Genomic DNA, 23,543 nt, shown 5'->3' on the forward strand with positions numbered 1-23,543 from the left:
ATCGCTAGAGACATGACACACTCCTGACCATGCTGTGTTGCCCCTGCACCCTTCCCTGTGGGCACCCTCCTGACCTGGTGCTGGGGAGATACTTTTCAAATGCCCTCCCTGGGATGAACTGCAGGAGGCTGAGCAGTCCTGAAGCCTTTCCAGTTTGCATTGATGTACCAGAACCAAACGGCTGCACCAAGCTGTTTCTACCAGCCCTGCTTCATTTCTCAGACCTTGTTCTGCAGATACCCATTTCAGAAATCTAAGAACAAGATTTGCCCTTCCAGACCTCAAACCTTCCAGTGTTTCTGCCTGCCTCTTTCTCCCAGAACTGATCTCCTTCATTTAAGAGAACATAAATGATAAGGGGTTAGTTTAAGCACACAGTAATAGATATTTTTGTATAAAAATAGATTGCCTCCTTACACATGAATTGCTTCAGCTTCCTCATCATTTCTAGCTGAGCAACAACGACTCCTGTAAGAAGCCCTACCAGATCAGCTGTACCTCCACATTCCTTCTGCAGAGAAGAAGGTGAATTCAAAGGGCATGGAGGGCTCAATTTCCACCTTCCTCACCATCTTTCACAACTGTATTGGAGCTGGAAAAAAGGTTAAAAGATTTAAAAGGAGGAATTAAAGGTTAAGCAGGTCACAACCAACAGAGAATCTGTTGCAAGTTATCCGATGAGACTTGCACAGAATGGATGCGTGGTTCTGTGAGGAGCAAAGGCAAAAAAGTTCCATTTTTACAGCAGGGTAAAGGGAGCCCTACCGTCTAAAAGGAGCATCATTAAAAAACTGACAGAAGGTAGCTGAGGGTGGAAGGGAAAATGTGCTTTGATGCCAAGATTATACTTCATGGCAGTCGTTGGCTTAGGTGATAAAAACTCATCTGCATCCTCAGAAATGGACACAGACAGACAAAGCAGTGGGGGGGGGGAGCCCAAATAACACCAGTAACACTCCCAGCTGCTCCCAGGCCATCAAAGGAGCCACTAGCCCATGAGGCTCATCTCCGCAGTCCCAGAGGAGCACAGGGGGACAAAGGCAGACAGGAACATAAATGATGGGCTCAGGGGAAGGGACACCATCTCTGGGTCCCTCACAGGGCTGTCCCAGCCCTTTGGTCCAGGCATGAAACCCACCATGATGAGTCAATGCCAAAGCACCTTTGGGACTGAGAGGGTGGGATGCACCATGGTACAAAGGGGAAGAGCGTTTGAACAGGCAACTAATTATGCAGCATTTGGGGAGGAACCAAAGGTGGGGAAAAGGGGTATCTAGGTGATTTGGGGAGGAAAATTCTGGGGAAATAGAGGAATAAGGGGATAAAAAGGCCCAGTTGTGTGTAAACAGAGGGCTGGTCTGTATGCTTGCCTGGCAATGTCCTGCACCTGATCAGTGCAGTCTGTCTTGTCGTTGTATCAAATGCCATTTCCAACTCATTTCCTGGGTTAGGGACTTTATTTTGAGAAGTGAAGGCTGTACCAGCAACTGTGGCCTCAGGGTCGCATATGTCCAGGTGCCAAACAATGGGATCCAGGGGAATACGTACATATGTTTATATATATATATATATGTGTGTGTGTGTGTATATGTGCTATACATGTGTTTATGCTCATGTGCCTACTGGGAATCCATGCTGAGCCTTGCTGATGGTTGGAGCTGGAGCATAGAGCTGCAGCAGCATCACCTCTCTCAGCCTGTCTGGTGTGATACCCCTAATATTAATATTATTTCATGTGTGACCTTCCATGAAAGGGCTAATGAGCAGTTTATGCTTTTTATGCTTACAAAACTGACAAAGCTTTTTAGCAGTCCCAGAATGTTTTGAGTCTTAGAAAAGGCTGGTTAATGCAAAAGGGAGGGCACTAATCATGTAGCAGGGTAAAGCATCAGATCCACAGAAAACCAAACACTCATTTGCCGTATTTATGTTTCCTAACAGAGCTCCCTGAAACAAAGGAGGAGGAAAAAGCCCTACAGACTAGAGAGCAAACGATGGAGGGACTTGCAGTATTAAATCCCTGTTTGATAAAATATTGAGAAATACAGTAAACAAGGAGAGAGCTGAAAGGAGAATGACTCCATCTCAAACAGAAGCAAAGGGAAAGAGAGCCTGGCAGGCGGCTCAGGGATCAGCTCATCCCCATCTAAATCATCTCCTGCCGCAGCCATGGGTGAACAAACTCACACTCCATTTCACCTCCTTACTTTTGAGTGAGATTGATTTCACCATTTGAACTGGATTCATTTTCACTATCGAAAAGCTGCATGTCTCATTTGAGCTGTCTGGGTTCCTTCTGTATAGTCAGTGGAGAGAGAAGTGTTTCCACAGCAGCCCATCCTACCCTAAGATTGATGTCTAAGGTTGGTCAGGATGCTTTCTGGAGGGTCTCTTCTCTCTCTGCAGACAGTGAAGGGGGTCAGAGCCTCACTGAGCCAGCCTGACTACATTTTAGTCCACCAGCATCAGAGGATTCCCACTGTGTTTCCAATTTTGTAATCAAGAACTGAATTCCTCACTAGGATAAGTTCAGTTCATTTAGCTTGGCTGGTGCTGAGAAAAGATGGATAGATAACTCCTGTGAGCAGGAGAACACTGCTCCTCTGGAAACAGCTCAGAGAAAAATCTTTCCATACCTGCAATCTGGGGTGAGTTCAGGACCCTGAGGAGCTGGGAGCTCTTAGGTTGGAAACATGGAGTGGCAGTAGCTGGAAAGCAAGCTTCCTAGATGCTCTTGACTCCCCAGCAGGCACAGCAAGGCACCATAAACTGTTACAGTGAGACACTTTGCTTTCTTCCACTGTTGGGTCTGGATGGCAGATGGAAAGACCTCCTCAGTAAAGCCATCTAGATGATCCTTGTCTCTATATTTGTGCATTACATCTAACCATCAACTCGAACCTAGCTGTTCTGTATCTATGATCTACCATCTTCATTACATACCATTATTCCAATCTTTGTGTTAATTCTGAATTTCTCTAACAATTTTAGGTGTCTTTCCCAAATCAGTGTTGAATAATACAAACTAGTAAAGGAATAGGACCCCCTAGAAAGAGCATCATTACGTGATTATTCCCTGCTGATGACTGTTTTGTCAGTTAGGTGATTGTTAAACCACGTAAGAAGTGCTCTAATGATATGTATTGCTCACTTTTAAAGCAAAGGTTTTGGCAGGTAAATCATATACCTCACAGAAGCTAAAATAGCACCTATGCTTTCTGCTGTAGTAGTTTCCTCTGTAAGTGAAGCCTAGCTCACATGGCACAGAGACACACTGAGCTCCTTCAACACCTCCCAGTGTTCAGGTTCTGATGTGCTCTATATCCTCCACCCATGCCGTCAGTTCTTTGTATCCAGCTCCTGTAGAGGATGAGGAAAAATTTCTTCAGTCCTCTCCCATCTCCTCCATTGTCCCCAGCTACTGTGGGCCAAGGACACCCAAGGGAATGCTAGCCCACAAGGAGCTCAAGGCTGTTGTGGGGTGAGCAGAAACTAATAACTGTGGTGGTCGTTCCAGGAGAGGATGGTTTCATCTTCTCCCGGAAGCTTCAAGCTTGGGATGTTACTGAACCCCAAGGTTCCCAAAGATTATGCATAACAGTGCTTTCCCTGGCCTTGCAGCTTTATGTAAGACTTTCCTATTCACAAAAAATCAATACCACAAAGCTCATTCACTGTCAGCAACTCCCTGTAAACAGGTAAAAACATGAGAAAAAAACGAAAAGCAAGGAAAGGAAGCTACATTTCCTTTTCTGTTAAGGGCAATGGCCCAATTCAGCCAGTGGAGTTTTGAGCTACAGACAATCAGAGAGGCTCCTTAATGATTGCCATGCTTATTAATCTGTGCCTTTAACCCAAGTGCTAACACAAAGCCCACTGATACCAAGAGAGCTCTTCATCAAGGACTTGAAATTAATCCTCTGTTCAAGAAAGAGATAAATTCTGACTACAACAGCAACCATACAGAGTGCTAAAATCTCTGGCAAGCCTAAAACCCATTCTCAGTGGAACATGGCATCAGGACTCCATTTCAATTTTACAGAAATATTTCACTCTTTCCCCAACCAGTACCTACCTGTTGCTTTCCAGGAGGTGACCGCCATGATGAACAGCTCCAGTCCCTTGGAGTACATGATGGCTAACAGAGCCAAAAATCAGCATAAAAGCTGCATCATCAGCAAAGCAAAAGTGCTAATGGCATGAAATGCCACCCTCCAACCCCTTGAGACTTGCATAGCATGGAACAGATTGGCATAGCTGTCTCCTCAAGGAACAATGATGAAAGATACTGCAGGTTATCCTGCACCATCACCTCTTTTAGACAAGTACAAAGACAGAATGGCTAAAGAAAAGTAAGTGGCACCTCATCTTCCAATTGTGAAGAGAGATTTGACATGGACTGGTCTGCCCCTCATCCCTCTTCCTGGTTTCAAGCCCCTCTGGCACAGCCCCACTCCTCTCCAGGCAGCCAACCTAAGGCTACCACCATCCAGAGACACCTTCCTGCCATGCTTGCCCCCATGCACACATACACTCATGCATCACTAATGGGATCAGCCTGCAGGACTCTTGCAGGTGTATCTGTAGTCTCTGCCTTCTCACCATCTGCCCATGGAAACCTCATATAGGAGGGATCCATCTCATTTCAGCCCACTCTGCCACACTCACATACACAGACCTTGTCTTCCACTGCTGCAGCCATGACCTCATTGGGCTAATGCACTTGCCAACGCTGCTGCCAGCATCTATTACACACTTCCATATGCTGGTATCTCCGTACTTGGTTTCAGTTTCCAGGCCGAGTGCAGCCCATTTGTGTCATAGCTCTTTTGCTTTCAAACCTTAGCTGCACAGAAGTAGGGTAAATATTTACAACTGAGCTTAATCAGCCACCAGAGAGATAGGCAGACTGCTTTCCTGGTAGAACAAGTTTGTTCACATATATCATCCCACATCATTACTTTAGAGCTTCCTAGGGAGTCCCAGACCCCAGACTCATGACGTGTTTTCTGTACTAACCTGTCTGTACCTGCATAATTTTTATTTTCCCTGTCATCCTGCACAGTCTTTGTGGAGTTCTGGAACCTCAAAAGCTGACCACCACCAGTCAGTGCAATTCTTCTGGTAATAACATCATATAAGGGTAGATTCTCTCCTCATGCCAATACCACACAGAATTTCCCCCTTTACAGAATTAATAAGCTAAATTATTTGCCTGCCTAGGTCTCCAGGACTGTTAGCCCTTGCAAAGCCTTGGTTAAAACTCATGACTTCCTATGTCCCTGGCAGGCACACGAAGTCATAGAATCCCAGTCTGGTTGGGGGTGAAGGGACCTTAAAGCTCATCCAGTTCCAACCCCCTGCCACCGGTAGGGACATCTTCCACTAGAGCAGCTTGCTCAACCAGTCCCTGGCCCTCAGGCATTCTCCATGGCTCACTGCCCTGTAGTGGTCAAGCTTGGAGTCCTGTATCTTCCTGTTCTGGAAATTCAGAGACATTGCAGGCGATATCTGCCTGCAGTTCAGATTTGACACTTTTCAGGCTTGGCAAAAAAAGGGTGTTCTGCATTCACATTTGCTATCAAAAGTCCATTAAGCTCCCTGGATCTACATGGATGAAAAAAACAGGATAGGAAGAAAAGGAGAGACTGTGCTTACATCAGTGTCTTGTGTTTTTACATGACCATCAGTGGAAGAAGTTACCTTTCTCAGCTGGCCTACAAATAACATCAGGGTGCTTCATCTTTCAGAAGGAGCTCCTGCTAGCTATCAGGCATCCAACAGAAGGGGCCCCAGATCCCACCTACTTCACTTCACCTGTAGCCGTTGTGTTATTTTACTCCTACTATTGGGTTTAGGAAGTTGTGACCCTCTTCCTTTACACCACTGGCAGCCTGGATGCCGAAGAATCACTGTGGCAGCTGCTGCAGTGGTGAGGGAGCTCCTTCGGAACCAAGTGCTAGTCACCTGTATAGACAGCCCTGGTACACATGGACGAACCCTCAGCTGACAGGACGACTCATCCTCCCACTGTTTCTGAGCACGTTCTCAAGCAGAGTCCATGACATTCCTCTACCTAGATGTGGGTCCCCAGGCACAGCAAATGAAGAGCTTGTTCCTTAAAGGTTCAGCAGTTGTGTTGATGCAGACCTGGATTTCACCTGAGATTCTCTCACTGCTGTTTGGCTTCTGTTCCCTCTGCACAATTCCCACAGGCGGAGCAAAGACTCTAATTGGGGACTTGCCAGTCCCTCTTCAACCAGTGCCAAGTGTTCCAGCAGTCTCATAGGCTGCATCGGGGTCTATTTCTAACATCCATCTGCAGAGCATGGCTTTAGACTCCATCTGCATCCTGCCCAAATCCCATCAACACGCCTGTTCCTCCCTATCCTCTCTCCTCCATGCCCTGCTGTGAGTACCAGCTCCTACCCTCCCTAGATGATAACACCTTCTGTTTCACAGCTTCCTTTTCAATGGCCCAGTTATGCCAGTGGTGTTTAGACTGTCCTTGAAGAGGGCTGCTTTTCCCTAGTCTAACACTTCTTTATCAATATTGCTGAGTTTCTATCTCCATGTATTCAGTAACCCAGTGGTAACACAGTTGGTGACAGGTTTTAAGAATTAGATAGCAAATGCCTGGCAGATGCTTTCTCTACTGCAGGCATCCTGACAGCCTCGACCAGCTGAATTCACACTGTGGATCCTCTGCTGGACGTATCTGGACACCTTTGGTCCCCGCCTGTGTTGATGGGTTTCATTCTTTACAAAGGTTGTGGGCAGCTCCACATCCAGACTATTTACAGCTCTCCCTTCCACTTGTCCTACTTTCAAGAGGACAAACACTGTTCTTTCACATACCTTTTGCATTTATTGCTTTCCACACAAAAGTAACTGAATCATAATGCTTGCATTTTCCCTGATTCATCTGTGACTTCACTTCCTGGTTCCCTTTAGTCTGAGCCTTTATCATAGCTCTGCTCTAAGTGGGACCCTGGGTTGCCATGCCCTCCTTGATGTTAATCCCGTGCAAGGAAGGTTCATCTGTCCTTGCTATTTGGAGGTATTTCCTTAGGGAAAGATCTGCTACCCTGAAAAATCTCTCTTGTAATTAGGAGTCACATGGCCTTATTCATCCCAGTTCTGTCTCATCTTCCCCACAGTGAACTGATAAAATAGGCTATACTGTCTGGAAATGCAGTATTCTCAGCCACTTACATCTATCCATGGTCCCCGATGGCTCTTTCTGCAGGTGATACTTTGTTTTCCTCCCTGCGGTGGGTTTCATTAGGTTTAACAGCTGCCACCACGTGAATTTCATAATGTGCTGGTAGCATAAAAAGAAAAGTTCCTAAAAAAAAATGTTCCTAAAATTAAACAGGTTCTTCAGTAAGGGAATTATCTGTAGACTCTGAAGCTGTGACCAGGAGCTGAGAGGTAGAGCCAGCCACATGCAGAGCATCTACAGCACCCAGCTCCTCCTGCTGCTGTCCACATCCAGCTGCACATGGATGCTGCCTACAGTTCTAAGGGGTGAGGGAGGACGTTGCTGACTGGAGGAGAGTCACTGATGCCCTCTGCTATATCACATGTGATGAGGAAAACTGATGCCCTGCTCAGATAAGTTTTCAATTTTCTTATTCATTAATTTGAGTTTCCCTTCAGTGATGTATTTGAGGCTCATTATTGGTAATAGCTAAACTTGAAATGATTTTTCAAGTCAGTTTTTTTCCTCTTGGTTCTCTTTTACTATCAGCATCACAGTACTTTACTTACTGTTGCTACTACTAAATTTTTATGGATTGTTATCACTACTGGGTAAGTCTGAAATTCCTTATTTTGGGAGAGATTTATAACCCTGCAAATGCTGGAGCAACTGTCCAGCCACAGTGCTGGCTCTGCAGGGTGCTCCAGAGGTTCCCCAAGACACATCTAATAGCAGACACAGTTAAGTGGCCTTAATGAGTCTCTTGTTGCTCTTACCAAGTGCTCGGAACAACCACACATAAATGTCTCAAAAAGACTTGAAGTTTCCTCTACATTTTATCAATCTGAGCATTTAAGCAGGAAAAGCACTTCTCTTTTTCCAAAGGAAACGGAAAAAATAATACTTGATTTTAGCTATGTATACACCGATGTTACTAGAGCCACCTATAGCCTCCAGCCCCAAGAGGGTTTGCTGCCATTCATTTGTAGTGCATGGGGGTGCAACAGCTACACCACAACCCTTTGCATCTTCCCACTCCAGGCCTTTCTGGTACACATGCCACCTTGTGCACACCCACCGTCACTCCAGCAGGCCTTCAGCTTTGACAGATCTTTACCACTCATCCAATGTTCCTCCTCCATCCTAGACACCAGAGGAGTGCAGGTGCTCTAACGAATGGCTGTCCCTGCCCTTTCTTTTCCTCACCCTCCCCTACCAAGGCTGTGAGATAATTTCTACAGAAACATAATTCTCATTCCCTAACTTGGTGTGCCTTTGTCCTACCCAAACAAGCTGCAAACCCAATGTACACTGGTTCCAGAGCAAGAGGACACCATGGGGATAAAATCATCCAGTCACAAAGAAAGGGTTGAACAGGGACAGAGAGTCCATGACTCTGCAGCGCAGTTCTCCTCTAACGCTTCAGAGATGCTGCCTGATTGTGGTCTATGCCTTCCCCTGCTCCCAGAGAGAAAGCATTCCTGGCAGAAACCTGTAGTCCATGAGCACAAAAGTGTCCCAGGCCCTGAGTATCACTGAAAAACAGAGAAAGGACATAGACCTTGAGGAGTTTAGAGCTTTTCACGCTCACTCACCCCACTGAAAGGCCAGGCTGTCTTCAAACAGAAATGGTGCAAGTCAAAACAACAACAAGGGACAGAGGCATGAGAAAGAGGAAATCATGAATCAGAGAGCTTTTGATCACACACTGTCCTGCCTCTATAGAAGCGATGTCCCACTAATCCCTGCAGGGTGTAGCTCAGCTCAGGCACAGCTGTGCATACAGTTTTGTTCAGATGAATCTCACCAACTCTTAGAAAAGCCGGCTGTACTGCCAATGTCTTACAAATATAGTAAATCAGGTCAACAACCCCAACGTTAAACACTCCATCTTGGCCTGGACTTGCTTATTTATGCAATAACAGTGTGCTCTTAATGAAATAGAAAAACCCCCACACTTCTGTTTCTTCACAGGCAGCAGAATGCTGAACTTAAGTCCAAAACACCTTTGCTTTTTAGCTCTTTACTGAACTCTTCACAGGACCTCTTTATAGACAAAGAGAATATTAAACTGGAGTTACTTGTTTGCTCCACTGAACCTTTCTATTGCACTGTTTGAGCCAGCAGGGACATCTTGTAGAAAGTAGTCCTGGATTTATTAATGGTTCTCAAAAGCTGCCACTGAAAAACAATTCCCATGGTATGACCGGCATGGCAATAGGTCTGAAGGTAAACACAGGTTTTGGACCCTATTGGTTTCTAATATTCAGCTTTAAGAATCAGATTACATGTTTGTTCAATAGCAATAAACTTCCAGAGTTTTATAGAGTCATAAAAACACTACAACTGCTTCCATTTATGGCCTGTATATAATTTACTTGGGTAGGTTTCCTCTCTAATGGTGCAGTGCAAGTGATTTGAGTTCTATTAGCTGGAAACAGTACATCTACATTTGCAGAACTCTCATAAATAATTCTGCCCAATGGACGGCATCCCATCCAGACTACTGTGCAAGGAGAGGGAGGAGGGGTTGACAATGGGGTAGGGGAAGGAGAGGAGGGGAGAGATGGTACAAATAGAAAAGAAAACCATTAAGACTTCACACCAATAAGGAATTCAGGGTTCTCTTTTTGCCAGTGGCATCAAACCCCCATTTTCCTGCTTAATTTGTGTGGTGCTTTGAGTTTGAAATGTAACCACAGTTCATGCTAGACTGCAGGCTGAACTCATACTGAGCCTTGCAAAGGCATTCATTTGAAACAATATCTCCCAGGACACAAAGAATTCCTGAACACTCATAGATGCACTCGGCTCCATAGAAGGTTTAGAGCAATAAATGAAACCTTAGACAGACTTACAGCTAAATGAATTATTAGGTCTCAGGTACAAGAACAGGAGAGCTGTATCTCAGGTTTAAGACCCTTCAGCCATAGCAGGGAGGGAGCTGGGGGTCACCCTGCAGTACGAGAGAGGATATATCACCATGCAAACACCCAGGACAAAGACAACGCCGCCTTTCGTGTCTGTATAGCACCTAACAGTTCAACTGTATCAGGATACTGATTGTAAGTGGAACTGTCTACCACATACACTATAAGTGACATTAGAGGTAACGACACTTGATTTTCACAAGAAAACAAATCAATTAAATAACATCAAGTCTGTTTTGATAGAATGACAAAACAAGGGTTAGCAATTGTGGGTCACGTTCTTTAATGCATGACTGGAGGATACTCAAGGATAATAAAGAACTGGTATAGATTTGCTGTTATTTAGACATCAGTCATGTGTCTCCAACATGAAATTCAGCGCTCTGATACCACTTGTTTTACATACTGCAGAAGAAAATCTCAGTGGCTCTTAGGTACTGCTGTTCTGGCTCTGGCTACAATGACTTCAGAAGCTCCCAGACCTATTTAACACAGTAAAACAATGTCTCAGAGACGATACGATGGTTCTTTAAAAAACAGTGGGTTGTAAATAACAAGAAACAAAAAGAAAAATGTAAGTTAGAGAAGAATGCAGGAATAAGATTGAAGTGGTTATGAATAAATTTAGACCAGAAGGCAGAAAGAAAAACCATATCTTTGAATGACTTTCTGAATAGTGCAGTAAGGGAGAGAAACTTAAATTATTTTAAGGGGGAAAAAATTTAGGAAAGCTGTAAAGCAGAATCTGGGTCAGGCTGGAGTAATAAATGAAATGGGCAATATGAGTTCATACGTGACTCACCTTGCCACTACACTAGAGAAAAGTGGGTGGAAGGAGTATTGGTTGTTGTTTGATGATTGCAGTTATTTGTTTCATATATATTCTGTATTGCATACATAGCAAGCCGAGCTGTCCTGGCAAGTATGTTTGAATCTCTGTCTACCCTTTTTCTAACAGTAGAGCTTTTGCAATGGAAAAATGGATCTATTTCGAAATAATCTTATGTCAAAAATGGAATCAGACAAGGACTTGTACCTGCTTTGTTCAGCATTCTGCGCTCACGACTGCTGGCCTTGGCTTCCCTGGGTCATTAAAAAGTAGTACCTATTTGCTAATAGCAATTCCTACATGCTACAAGACCCTAATGTTTTCATAGCCACAAGCATGTCTTACTATGAGAACCATATCAGAAGACATTTTGTTACTGTTTCAGGCTAGTCTTACAGTGAATGGAATTAGACTCAAAGAAACCAATAAACTAACATATATTGGTAATGTTCTCTCTCAGCTTTATTTACTCAGGTGTACTGGATACATTTCACATTAGATCATGATGCCACATGAAATGGAAAAGTCAGTAACTGCAAGAGGGAAACTAGCTCTTAATTTTGTTGCATCCAGTGCAAGCAATGCATGATACCTGACTGGAATGTTACTGTAGAAAGTCATCTACAGCAGTCATCACAAAGTGCTTATACGTCAGGATAAGAAAAATAAAGAAAAACAATGCAATATGTTTAACTTAAAAAAATAGGCACTAAGTGGAAATTATTCCTTATTATTGGTCTTGTCTTTAAAAGAGAATGAAAGGAACAGTCGGAAAAGTAAAATCCTCATCTATGCTGTAGAAACCAGAGATAATCACACTGGGACTCTGAGCAAATGCATTTCACTCACCCAAAGGACATTAGAAAAACCAAGAGAAGCCAGCATGACAAAACAGAGAGGCAAAAAAAGGTACTGAAAATGAAAAAAGGTAACCAAAATTTAGATAAATAAGTGCACAGCAAAAAATAATAATACAGTTTTTGTTCTTACCATGGAAGAGGTCACAGCTACCCTTTCTTTGTAAGGGAACGCATGAGAGGATCATTCCAATATTGAAGGAGATCATGAAGTATATCAAAAGGTATTAACTAATCACCAAGACCAAAGGATATTCTTCCAAAAGCACCTGAGGAGCTCCACTGTGAAATGGCTCAATTAATATCTGGTGTGCAAGCTGAAATGTAAAAATGTCTCAATGTGAAGACTCTTCAAAGCAGCTAATGCAGCTTCAATTTTTAAAGAGCCTCCTATGTAAAGGTTTGGGAAACTACAGACTGGTAGCACATCTGTACCAGACTAATTGATAGAAACTGCAATATAAAAGAGCATCCATGGATAAATAAAGCATAATGGGGAAGAGTGCATGCAGTTCTGTAAAGGGAAATGATGCTTTACAGTCTAGTGTGGCTCTTTGAAGACGTCAATAGACATGGGGATAAGGGAGATCCAGCTGATAGTGTATTTGCATTTCTAAAGCCATTTTACAAAGTCTTTCACCAAAAAATCTTAAGGAAGTTAGAACTACCACGGAATGACAGGGAACATCCTTCCACAGAGAAATAACTGTTAAAAACACAGAACACAGGTTGGTAATTAAATTGTCAGCATTCACAGGTAAGGGTGGTGGCAACTGGAATTAACTTAAGGTAAATTAGTGACAAAAAGATGTTAGAAATCATTACAATAACAGGCAGTGACGGGAAGCATAGACGGCAAGCACCTGATGACCACTTTGTGTGGTTCTGATCCCCTCCTCAGAAAGAATACACAAGAATGTGAAATAAATAAATTAATAAATAATAATAACAATAAACCAAAGAGAAAAGAGCAACAGATGTGATGAAATTGATTCACAGATGTGTGGAAGGGATTTCCATTCAAGGAACAACCACATATACTATGATTCTTCATCCTGAGAGGAAGGTACCTGTGTAGGGGATGGGAGAAGTGGGGCAATTATCTACAAAAGCATGGGGTGAAGGGAATGGCCAACTCAGAAATAAATGTAGCAATTGTTCATTTTCTCTTCTATGGCCAGTTGCAGTCAGCTATCGGATGGCAAATTCAAAGCAAACATAAGGAAGGAGATTCTCTGTGTAAAACAGGTAGCTTGTGAAATTTGACACAGGTATTTGTGCATGATGGAAAGCCTACTTGTATTCAAAATGAGATTGGGCAGGTCCATGCTTCACTGAGGGCTGTGACGTACTAAGGTACCTCCTTGGTCTCAGCTGCAGGCAACCAGAGGCTTCCTCCAATGTTACACCTACTCCTTAGCATACATTGAACCCCCACTAGGAAAGAGAGCACTAACTGTCAGACCATTCTGAAATACTGAGGTCTTCGTAGTAGGTGATTATCAGCAGCAAATAATGCTTTTCAGAGCAGGTTTTCCTGTCCTTACTGGGAAAATCAAGCCTGCAATGAACAAAGTATTTGAGCACAGCACACTGTTTCCTACTTGCTGTGTTCTGTGGCTCCAGGTTTTGGGCCTAATGCCTGTTCTACAACAAGCTGAGGAGTTTAAATGATGCTGTGCACAGCAGGGGAGGGAGGTGTCCACCACACAGACATATGGCCAGACACTGAGGAAAATGTCTTGCAACAGCCTTACCGACCATACTTTTCCTCAACAGTCATGTAATAGCAAAGGTTTGAGGATCTGCAGCAAGTCCATTACAGGGAGGTTGCTTGATGTAAAGATCTGCTTGGAGACAAATCCTCCAAGCTGATGCTAGTTTAACAATACCCTGTAAACTGTCTTTAATGCCCTCCGTACTATGGAGTAGAAAAAGCTTTAGATCAAGACACTTGAGTCAAATCTATTTACAATACTCCCATATCCTTTAAGGCAAAATTACCCATAGCAGCTGGGAGTCCATAGAGAGCAAATGGCTACATCACACAAAAGAAATTATCTCCATCAGCTATAATGGACTATCATTTATTGTTTGAATCCTCTACTTCAGAGCTTCCTTTGGTTGCCTGCCAAGTTCAGGAAGGAGTAATTTCTCTTGATTCATAATCTGGCTCCTGAGAGTACATCCTTTCCTTCTCCCTTCCTCTCACCCTCTAGATGCTGGACAGAGAGACACATGCAAGCAAGTTTGGCACTAAACCGGCTACAAGACTGCACTTAGAGCAGCATTAACAACTTCTATTGCAAAGTTCAGCATTTCTTGCTTTCAGGTTCAGGGTAAAAGTCTTTGCCATGGAGCTTGTTGGAATCTTGCCTGCAGCTTTAACTCTGGGCACTTTTGGTTTGCTTTGCCCCCTTTTCCTGATCTGCAGGTTGTAGTCCACACTTAAGGATCAGGAGAAAATAGCTCACAAGAACTTCCCAGCTATGAAAGGAACCTAGGATATGAGCCTGCCCTCTCATCTGCCCTGATCTCTTCCTGGAGTCCAAGTTAGCTGTGACTTTTGTTTCCTTGCTCTGAAGTACTGGGCAATGTTACATGGTCTGTGAAGGAATATGTGGCAGAAGCACACCAGGCACTAACACAGTTGCCTGAGACAACAGGACCTGGCCCTTTGAACCAGACTCTGGTTTCAACCAACATCTTGTCAGTACCAAAAAGCAGATCAATGGAAGCTCTTGTTCCAAGTTATGTGATCATTAAAGACACATTAGTATCTGCTGATCATTTTATCTCTTTAACTCCTACAGGAATTCTTAATTAGGAAGACTTTCTAAATCAAGAGATTAAAACACAATACGAAGCACATATTAAAGCCCTGCAAATGATACTGGCAATCTTTGCTGGGATACCCCTCTCAAGACCGGAACACTTCTGGCAATCACTGCCTCCGAGCCAGCCCTAGGGTGTCTCAGAGGCAGGTTTGCCTTATTTCATTATTCAGCCCCTCATGATGATGAAGTATGAACAGGGAAAAAAATTACATCAACAGCTTTGGCAAGCGTGAAAAGAAGTCAGGCACCTGTGACAACCTTCCTGTACAAATCATGACAAACAAGCAGGGCGGGCCATTAACATTGCTGTTACTACATCAGCAGTGGCTGTAGTTTTGTGAGGTGCCACAGGAGCCCTTCCCAAGGAGTAGAATCCTCTATGCTATCTGCCATTAGCTCTTTCCCACTCGAAATACAGGATTTCAATTTGATCTAACCAGTGCAATGATAAAAGACACTCATGTGTGATCTTCAGATAGATAAACAAGGGATTAGTTAGTTATTTTACATCTTACAAGGCAATGGTGGGACTAATGTTGGAATACTGCATTTAGTGAAGTGAAAAATTGAAGATAGTACAGTGAACAGCAATACAATTATGTGAAGGGTGGAAAAATGAGGTTTTATGAAACACTGAAGGAATTCAATGCATTCTGACTACCCAAAAAACATTGACAAGACCGAGAAATGACTCGCTACGTGGTGTGTAAACAGTCTCCAAAGGAAGAAAGTTAAAATATGCTCCATAAAGTACCAGAGAAAGTGACCATTAGCTGGAAGGGAAAGTTGCACAGATTAAAATCAGAAATGAAAGTATTAGCAGGAGAGACTCCTGATGGGCCAGAAATTCAGACCCACCTCATTAGATAAAATAGGATGCTGTTCTGGATGATGCTCTTGTTAAACACAAGTTATCAGGCTCATTCCACAGCTAACTTGGACAAAAATCTCTCAGTACACAAAACCAGACTAAATAGCATAAAGGTTCTTCAAGCCAAAAACCATAAATTTTATATTAAAACATTCTCTTCAAAGAATGCTTAGCATAGCTCATTCAACCATACAACAGTGACAAAACACCAGGATTTATTCTCTCTGACTTTGTCTCAGTCCTCTGGAGCACATGCCTGAACTTTAACAACGTGATGACTGTTGTTTCTTTCCCAAATTGTTGCTTTTTTTTTCCTCCAGATCTGGTTTCTTTTGTTCAAGGGCAGAGACAGGTTTGCTGCCACTGAAGTGAGCCAAGGCTGTGCTGCTTAAAGTCTGCCACTGCCTATTCCTCTAGCAACATCTGCAGTTTCTGCCAGTGGGAAATTACAGTATTTCACCTTCTGTTTTATCTCATCTGGGATCCGAGTTTTAAAAGGGAGGTTTGTTTTGAAGGAAATATTGGAGAATCACAGGCTGTGAAGGGACCCTGCAGAGACCAAGTCAAGAGAAAACTGATGTGTAGATATTTAAAGCAAGAAGGGACTTTCATAGAAGGTGAGTACTGAAAAAGCTTAATAGAAGGTTGAGGGACGTTCCCTTAGCATCACCTGGTTCAAACTGAAACAGCAGAAGTTTAGATTGGATATAAGGAAGAAGTTCTTTACTGTAAGGGTGCTGAGGCACTGGAATGGGTTGCCCAGGGAGGTTGTGAATGCTCCATACCTGGCAGTGTTCAAGGCCAGGTTGGACAGAGCCTGGGGTGCCATGGTTCAGTGTGAGGTGTCCCTGCCCATGGCAGAGGGGTTGGAACTGGATGATCTCAAGGTCCTTTCCAACCCGAACTATTCTACGATTCTATCTAGAAACTCTATGGCAGAAGTAGGAGCTGAATCTGGCCCTCCACAGTAATGGTCTCCCATCATGACCCCAGAATGGCCACCCTCTGTCTTATTCACCCAGCTTCCAGCTTCTGCAAAAATAAGGCTGCAGAGTTGTTTGGGATGCTTTCTTACTTATTTTGCTTAAGTATGGAATTCACCTGCAATACCAAATCCACAATTGGTTGTCTAACTCTCATCTCTTTGCCTTAGGCTCCTTTATTCTGTGTGAAGAGAAGCAGGCACATTAAGGGTAAGATAATAGGATCTGGTTTTGATATCTATTTTAAGGAGAGATAAATCCTGCTCTAAACACTAGTGGCTCTATCACCTATCTCTCTGCTGACTATAAAGCATCCACAGCAAGCAAGATTAAGCCCATGCAGATAGGTACTTCTGCAAGAGCAAAACCAGTAACCACGCAGCTGCAGCCAACATCAGCATAGAAAACACACATAACTAAAAATACCCAAGTGCTAAAAAGAAGCCATGTCACATAATTCAAATGGAAGCTAAAAAATACTTGAAACTTTGGATTATTTTGACTTTAATACTTACATGTGCATCACTGCCCCCTTGATAATATGAGGACATTAGTATTGATTCATCCCTCAACTGTATTGTGAAGATATAGTCATTAGATTTCGTAAAGAAGGAAGATTCTATGGCAAAGCACAAGAGAAAAACCTGGTAAGAAATTAATAATTCTGTATTCAGCGTTGTCTGCAGTAAATAATGCATCGAGCCACACACTGAACGATAAGACTACATGAAATATTGAAGAGTTGCTCTTTCAGCAAGCAAGTCTATTTTGTGCACTGAATGAGGCAGGGATTCTGTCTAAAGAGAGAAGAGATCACATATTTAAGACTATTACAGTGCATACACACAGGATGACTAAATGAAGATTTTGCAGGCATCCTTAAATCTGATGCTTCCTTATTTTTGAGTGTTTGACTTCACACCCTCAGAAATGGTTTAGTAAAATATTTGTTTTCTTTTATTTCCTTGTTTTGTTTCAATTCTCTGAGCAGGCTTTAGACACCTGTGTTACAGATGGTAGCAGAGACAGGTAATCCCTAGCTGGGACCTGAAGGACATCTGAAAAACCTGAGCTTGCTGGGGACTATATAAAATTGGACAAGACAATGATGTAGGTCAGACAGGAAAAGTGATCTGATTCTTTGTATTACATAGACAACTATTCTGTCTACCCTAGTCTGGTATCAGTGACAAATAGAAGCTTGAAAGCTACCAGAATCTTAGCACAAAACCACCAGAATTCTTAATCACACATATACTTGCTTTTTGTCTTAAATATATGTATAGCCCTGTTTCCAACAGTACACAAAGCCCGATATGCCATAAGACTCAATTCTTCCTCTGCAGTTCTGTAGGCATCAGGGCTTCAAGATATGCTCATTTTTAAAACAAGTGCAGGGCTAGTGCTTGTCTGAGATTGTAGAACTAACACATTAGGTGGGCTCAGTACTAATCTGAATGCAATTTATGTGAATAACCAGCCAGGGAACTACACATCCTCCTGCCTTCACCTTCCAATGTGATAAATGCTCTTACATGGCTCAGAGATTGCTCTTCATTTTTTAAGATAAATAAAGGTTTATGAAGAAACATCAGTTTTACATGGAAAACCCTATGTTTCCCTTAACTTTTGTCATTATTGTATTTGCACTTCAACTTTGCATTAAGCCCCTGTATTACCATACCGTGGCACATTACTCATCCTCCCACATATCTCATGTGCAGTCAGAAAAGCAAGAATCCTTCCTTCTGCATTTCTTCTCCTCTCCCTTCTACTTTTCCCCTTGTTCTCCTTTATGTGCTTGCTCACTCCCAGTTTGTACCCCATTCTTTATTTCCTCCTTCCCATTCTTCTCATCCTCTATAGTCACCATACAACCCCACAATGCTGAATCCTTAGACACATATCCATTGCCTCCTGTTTGCCACTTGATCCCACACAGAAACATCTGGGTTGCATCCAAGATATGTGAAGAGATCCTGGTGTTAAAGGCAGGATTGGGTGTTCCTCCCCTTGAGTCTTTAGAGGCCCTATGTGTGCCTAGGTGTCCTGCATTTCCTTCTTCCACTTACTCTGCCATCTCACCTATCTTCATTTAACCTTTCTTGCTGAGCTGCAAGGGCCATGTCTCCATTCTGGCCTCCCACCAATCAGCATCTTTATAGACTGTAATGGGGCAGGTAGATCCAGAATCTGGTTTGCTATTCAAAACAGAAGAGCAAACAGGGTACTATTCCATTAGGATGACGTGAAGTCAGGCTCTGGGGTGTACCTGGAAAGACTGATCCATGGCCCACAGAGGAGGCAGCAAAAGCCATCAGATGGATGCCACCCACCACCTCTTCATATTTCAGGGACATGGCTGAGCCAGGAGGTTACACTGACACTGCCAATTTGGTGCTCCTTGAATTTTGCTCCTCATCCCAGATTCTCCAAACATCATCATACTGGTTCCTCTCAACTTTGTGCTGTCCTCCTCTCCCTCAGGCATATCTGTGCACATCCCTTCTGTACCACCACATTGGCATGGTCTCAGTCACCTCTTACAGAAACACCTCACCAGTGCCCAGTACAGGGGGATCATCACTTCCCTGCTGGCCACATTATTTCTGGCACAGGCCAGGATACCATTGGCCTTGGCTATCTGGGCACAAACTGGCTCATGTTCAGCTGGATGTCAACCACCAGTCCAGGTCCTTTCCTATAAGCAGTTTCCAGCCACTCTTCTCCAAGCCTGGAATGTTGTATGGGGTTGTTGTGGCCCAAGTACAGGGACCCAGCACTTTGCCTTGTTGAACCTCATACCACTGGCCACAGCCCATTGATCCAGCTTGTACAGTTCCCTCTGCAGAGCCTTCCTGCCCTCCAGCAGATCATCACTCCTGCCCAACCTGGTGTTACCTGCAAACATACTGAGGGTGCACTCAATCCCCTTATCCAGATCACTGATGAAGATATTAAACAGAACAGGCCCCAGTACAGAGCCCTGGGGAACACCACTTGTGACCAGCCACCAACTGGATTGAACTCCATTCACCGCAAATATACAACCCTTGACATTATCATGCCTCAGTTTTCCATTCCGTGGAAGCAAGTGTTATAGCTCTGCTATAACAGTGTTATAGCTCTGCTATAGCAGTGGAAGTTTAGCTGTGAGGTATCCTGCTCCTGTACACAGCAAGCCAGACCAAGATAGATGATCCACACTGAAATACATAACCATTAATTTAAAAAAGAAAAATATCACATACTCATTATTTCGCCTATCATGTTTCTCTTCTAATACACATTCATAAATAGAAATGAAAGAACAACTAATATGACTTTAGTTACTGTGTTTGTCTGTTTTCCAATCATAATTCATGACCTGCTTCAGCAAACAGGAGAACAAACATATTTGCTTTAGATAAATTAAAATGGCTTGGTGTGTTTCTTTATTGCATTCCTTTTTGTTTTGGTTTTATCCCCTTACAGTGATTATCTTTGCTTGCTCTACTCCAATGGCCACATATTCAGTTTAATCCTGGTGTCTGCTGCACCACAGCAGCATCAGAGTAACTGCCCTGCAGTGAGCTCAGACTGAGATTGTAATCTCGTGTTTGGTGTGAAAATGACTAAGGCTTTATAAATACCATCACAACCGGCAGGAAGAACGGGAGCCTGCGATGAACCAAGGGGAGAATGGAAGATCTCCATCTGTGATGTGCAGACAGGCTGACCAGTCACCTACCAGGGACTCAAGGGAATGGATCATCCAGTAGCTGAACTACCCTCCAAAACCCTCAGTGCAAAATCACCTGTCAAAGGATCTGAGCAAAGATCCCACATCATGCAAAGCAGATTGGGTCAGAGGTGTATGGCATGGGCAGGGTCCAATGCCTCAGCTGAGTGAGTCAGACTAACAGGATGCATGTTGCATGTGAGAAGCTGAATCACTGATACTCAGTGGCTCTGTGTGTGAGGTAGAAGAGCCTGGGGTGATCTGTATTCCATCTGGAAGGATTTTATTGAGATTTTATGCTGCATAGAGACAGAGGAAATTATGTGCATCGTGGGCACTCAGGATGGGATTAATTTCTCCTAATTTAAGATGTCTATCAGGAAAATATCTACAGCTTAACTAGCATGTGGCCTGCCTTGAGATCCAAGGAGGGAAACAGCATTTCAGGATGTGAGCCAACTTTTTCAGATTCCTCCTTTAGGATGAGTGCCAAAGCCCTCAGCTCTGACCATGTCTCCACTGGTCAGAGGGACTCCCTTAGTTGGGTTAACAGTTGGACCTGATGAACTTGAAGGTCTTTTCCAACCTAAACGATTCTATGATATCACAAACCAACAGGAGCAAGCCAGCAGGGCAGAAAGCTAAGAGACATTTAGGAAGGTAAAGTGACTGGAAGCTCCATCTTCCTGCCAGTTCTGGACTCATCTTTGCAGAGGACAAGTGGAAGGTGCGTACAGGAACTGAGGGGTTGCCCAGGTGAAACTCTGCTCACTGGGCTTACTGTACAGAAGAGGAAGCATCAGCATTGCCCCACGGTTAGGACACCCCAGGAAGGATTTCGCATCAGGCAGTACCAGTGGCCCTCAAGTCTCAGCATACAAGGGAATTACATACAAGGGATACAGGATTGATCGCGGTGCATAGGAAAAATGTAACTGTATGCCATCAGAGGAAAGAGCACAGATTAATGGAGAAGAAAAAGGTCCTTGGAAGTCTGTGTATATACAGCTGGACTGATAGCTACAGCTCTCTGCTGGGAACAGTGCCAGGGGAATGCTGCTCCTAGCAGAGTGAGAAAGAACAGACATTACTTGTCAAGAACCACCATGATCCTACCAAATACCAGTGAGACCCCCACTAGTGGTCATCAACTTAGAGAGGATGGAATAAACTGAATTTTTAATGAAAAACAAATAGATAAATCACAATAGCAACCAGCCCCCTCCCACCTCTACCATATGATTACATTTCAAATGTAATTACCAATGTTTCCAGAGCATGCAGATGTATTTATGCTCACAAAGCAGAGACAATTTATTCATAAGCAGATCTGTAAGGCTGCCCAGGCAGAATCCACTCCATATTCAAGAGGATTATTAAATTGGTGGGTGTGAAGTGTTTCTTTGCAAGAGGTTCCAGTGCATAGATAGAGCAGGCAGCTAAAGAAAGAAGGCAAGACAGGCAGGCAACAGGGGCTGTTTGCATGACAAAACAGCTGTGACAGCCCCAAACTGGCAGTGCTTCAGCAGGGAGAACAGCAAAACATCCAGACAGCCACCTCCGGACATAGGGACACTGCCCTGAAGGGACAGTTACCTTAGCAGGAGGACATATCCATGCTCTCAGATGGCTGCAGTCTCTAATTCGAGAGCTGGCTGGCTGGCTGGCATTCCTGGTGCAGCTCCTCTGGTACATCTGGAAGCCACCCAGGAACATGAAGCCAGAGGAGAATCAGCATCTCCAAAGAAGCTGATGCTGCTTATCCTGCACAGCTTGGACTGCCTGCAAAAACAGAAGAGGTGAAAGGTGGTAAGAGCCTTTTAAACTGCAGCGCAGGAGTTCCTGACCCTGAGCATGTTCCTAATCTGCTCCAGTCATCAGTGATTTCAGCTGACACGGCTCATTCTGCATTGGGGCAGAATAAATGGAAACGTCTGAAGGTGCTGGGGAAATGGATGTAGAGTGGTTGATTGGCCCCTGCTGACTGTTTGCTCACCATGTCAGGACTAGCTGCAAGGTGATGAGAGATGCTCTTTCCTGCCTTCCAGCTCAGAGATGCTGCTTCTCCCCTGAGCTCCAGGGGCAGCTGTACACTGACCTGGGCAAAGTGGCAGCAAGAGGTGATAGAAGCGATGGGACCTGGCCGAGGCCAAGCATAACCTCAGCAGTCCCAGATGGTTTGTTCAGAGTGGCTTCTGTTCCACCAAATTCGAACACTGAGCTGTGCTGGGACAGGAATCTTAAGATGAATACAAGGAAAAAAACAGTGTTTTTTCTCTGCCCTTTCCTTTCATTTTCCCCTTTTCCCACTTGCAGCTTCTTGAAACTTTCTCAACTTTGCAGAAGTGACGGAGCTGAAGAAGAAAAGTGAATTTGTCACAGTGTCACTTTCATGAATTGGAAACATTTGTAAAGTTACAAAGTCGAAAAGGGGGGAACAGGGCAAAAATCACACTTTGTGTTCTTCATGAAAGGGAAGGAGGAAAAAGTAAAGAAAGCCCCCAGATCAGTGTGGCATGTGCTGAAAACTTATCTTGTCAAAACAAGGGGCAGAGTGGGAAAACAGATCCAGCCCAAATGCCTAAGCTTTTATTTCCTGCTTTCTTATAAAAACATTCCTCCATTTCCCAGAGTTCTTTGGCCAGCCTGGAGTGAGAGTCCCTCCATGTGCTGCCCATGCCTCTGCCTAGGGAGGAGGCTGCAGAGATATGGTGAAACCAGGCAGATCTGCAGCTCAATAATGTGGCTTTCTGACAGCCCATGTGAACAGAGGAAGGTCTATGCTGCTATCTGATAAAGGGCAGATGGAGTCATTTGTGTGTGGTGCAAGAGGCATTATGGGAGTATCATCTTGTGATGAAATACAGCTAAAAGTTAATGCCCAAGGGCCATAATGCTTGCAGCCATGAGTGGTGAAAGAGATGGGCTTGACATGTAGAGATGAAGAACCCCAAAGGCAGCAGGGCTGGGAAAAGAGCAACCAAGCAAGGGAGAAGGAAGAGATGTCCTCCTGAGGTTTTTCCCTCTTGCAGTAAACACAAAGCAGTAGTTTATACAGTGATGGGTCCTGAATTTTGCTGTCCCTTTAAAAATGATGGGTTGGAAGGTTCCTGGAACAGGAACATCTTTTAAGGAGCAGAAACCAAGGAGCAAACTCCCCAGAGCTCCATCCAGAGCTAGCAGAGCACAGCCAGGACAGGAGGGCAGGGACCAGTCACCTGGGAAAGCACATACAGATGTGGGAGCAGGGCTGGGAGACTGGTGCAAGTGCAGCACAGTGTTACCCTCTGCTGCTTCATCAGGCATGCTGA

The 23,543-nt window shown here is 43.9% G+C and overlaps 1 long non-coding RNA gene across 1 annotated transcript; it reads right to left on the reverse strand.

The window, feature by feature from the left end:
* Positions 1-3,485: 3,485 nt before the first annotated feature.
* LOC134167423 (uncharacterized) lies at positions 3,486-22,565 on the reverse strand. The gene is made up of 4 exons (XR_009966180.1): positions 21,829-22,565; positions 11,954-12,137; positions 10,063-10,616; positions 3,486-3,638 (listed from the first exon to the last, which is right to left on the reverse strand). It is a non-coding gene; the product is annotated as an uncharacterized LOC134167423 (long non-coding RNA).
* Between the last annotated feature and the right edge of the window lie 978 nt (positions 22,566-23,543).

Source organism: Pezoporus occidentalis, unplaced genomic scaffold (genome assembly GCF_034315485.1).
Source record: "Pezoporus occidentalis ecotype Australia unplaced genomic scaffold, CSIRO_AGI_Poc_V1 ctg289, whole genome shotgun sequence".
Lineage (NCBI taxonomy): Eukaryota > Metazoa > Chordata > Aves > Psittaciformes > Psittacidae > Pezoporus > Pezoporus occidentalis.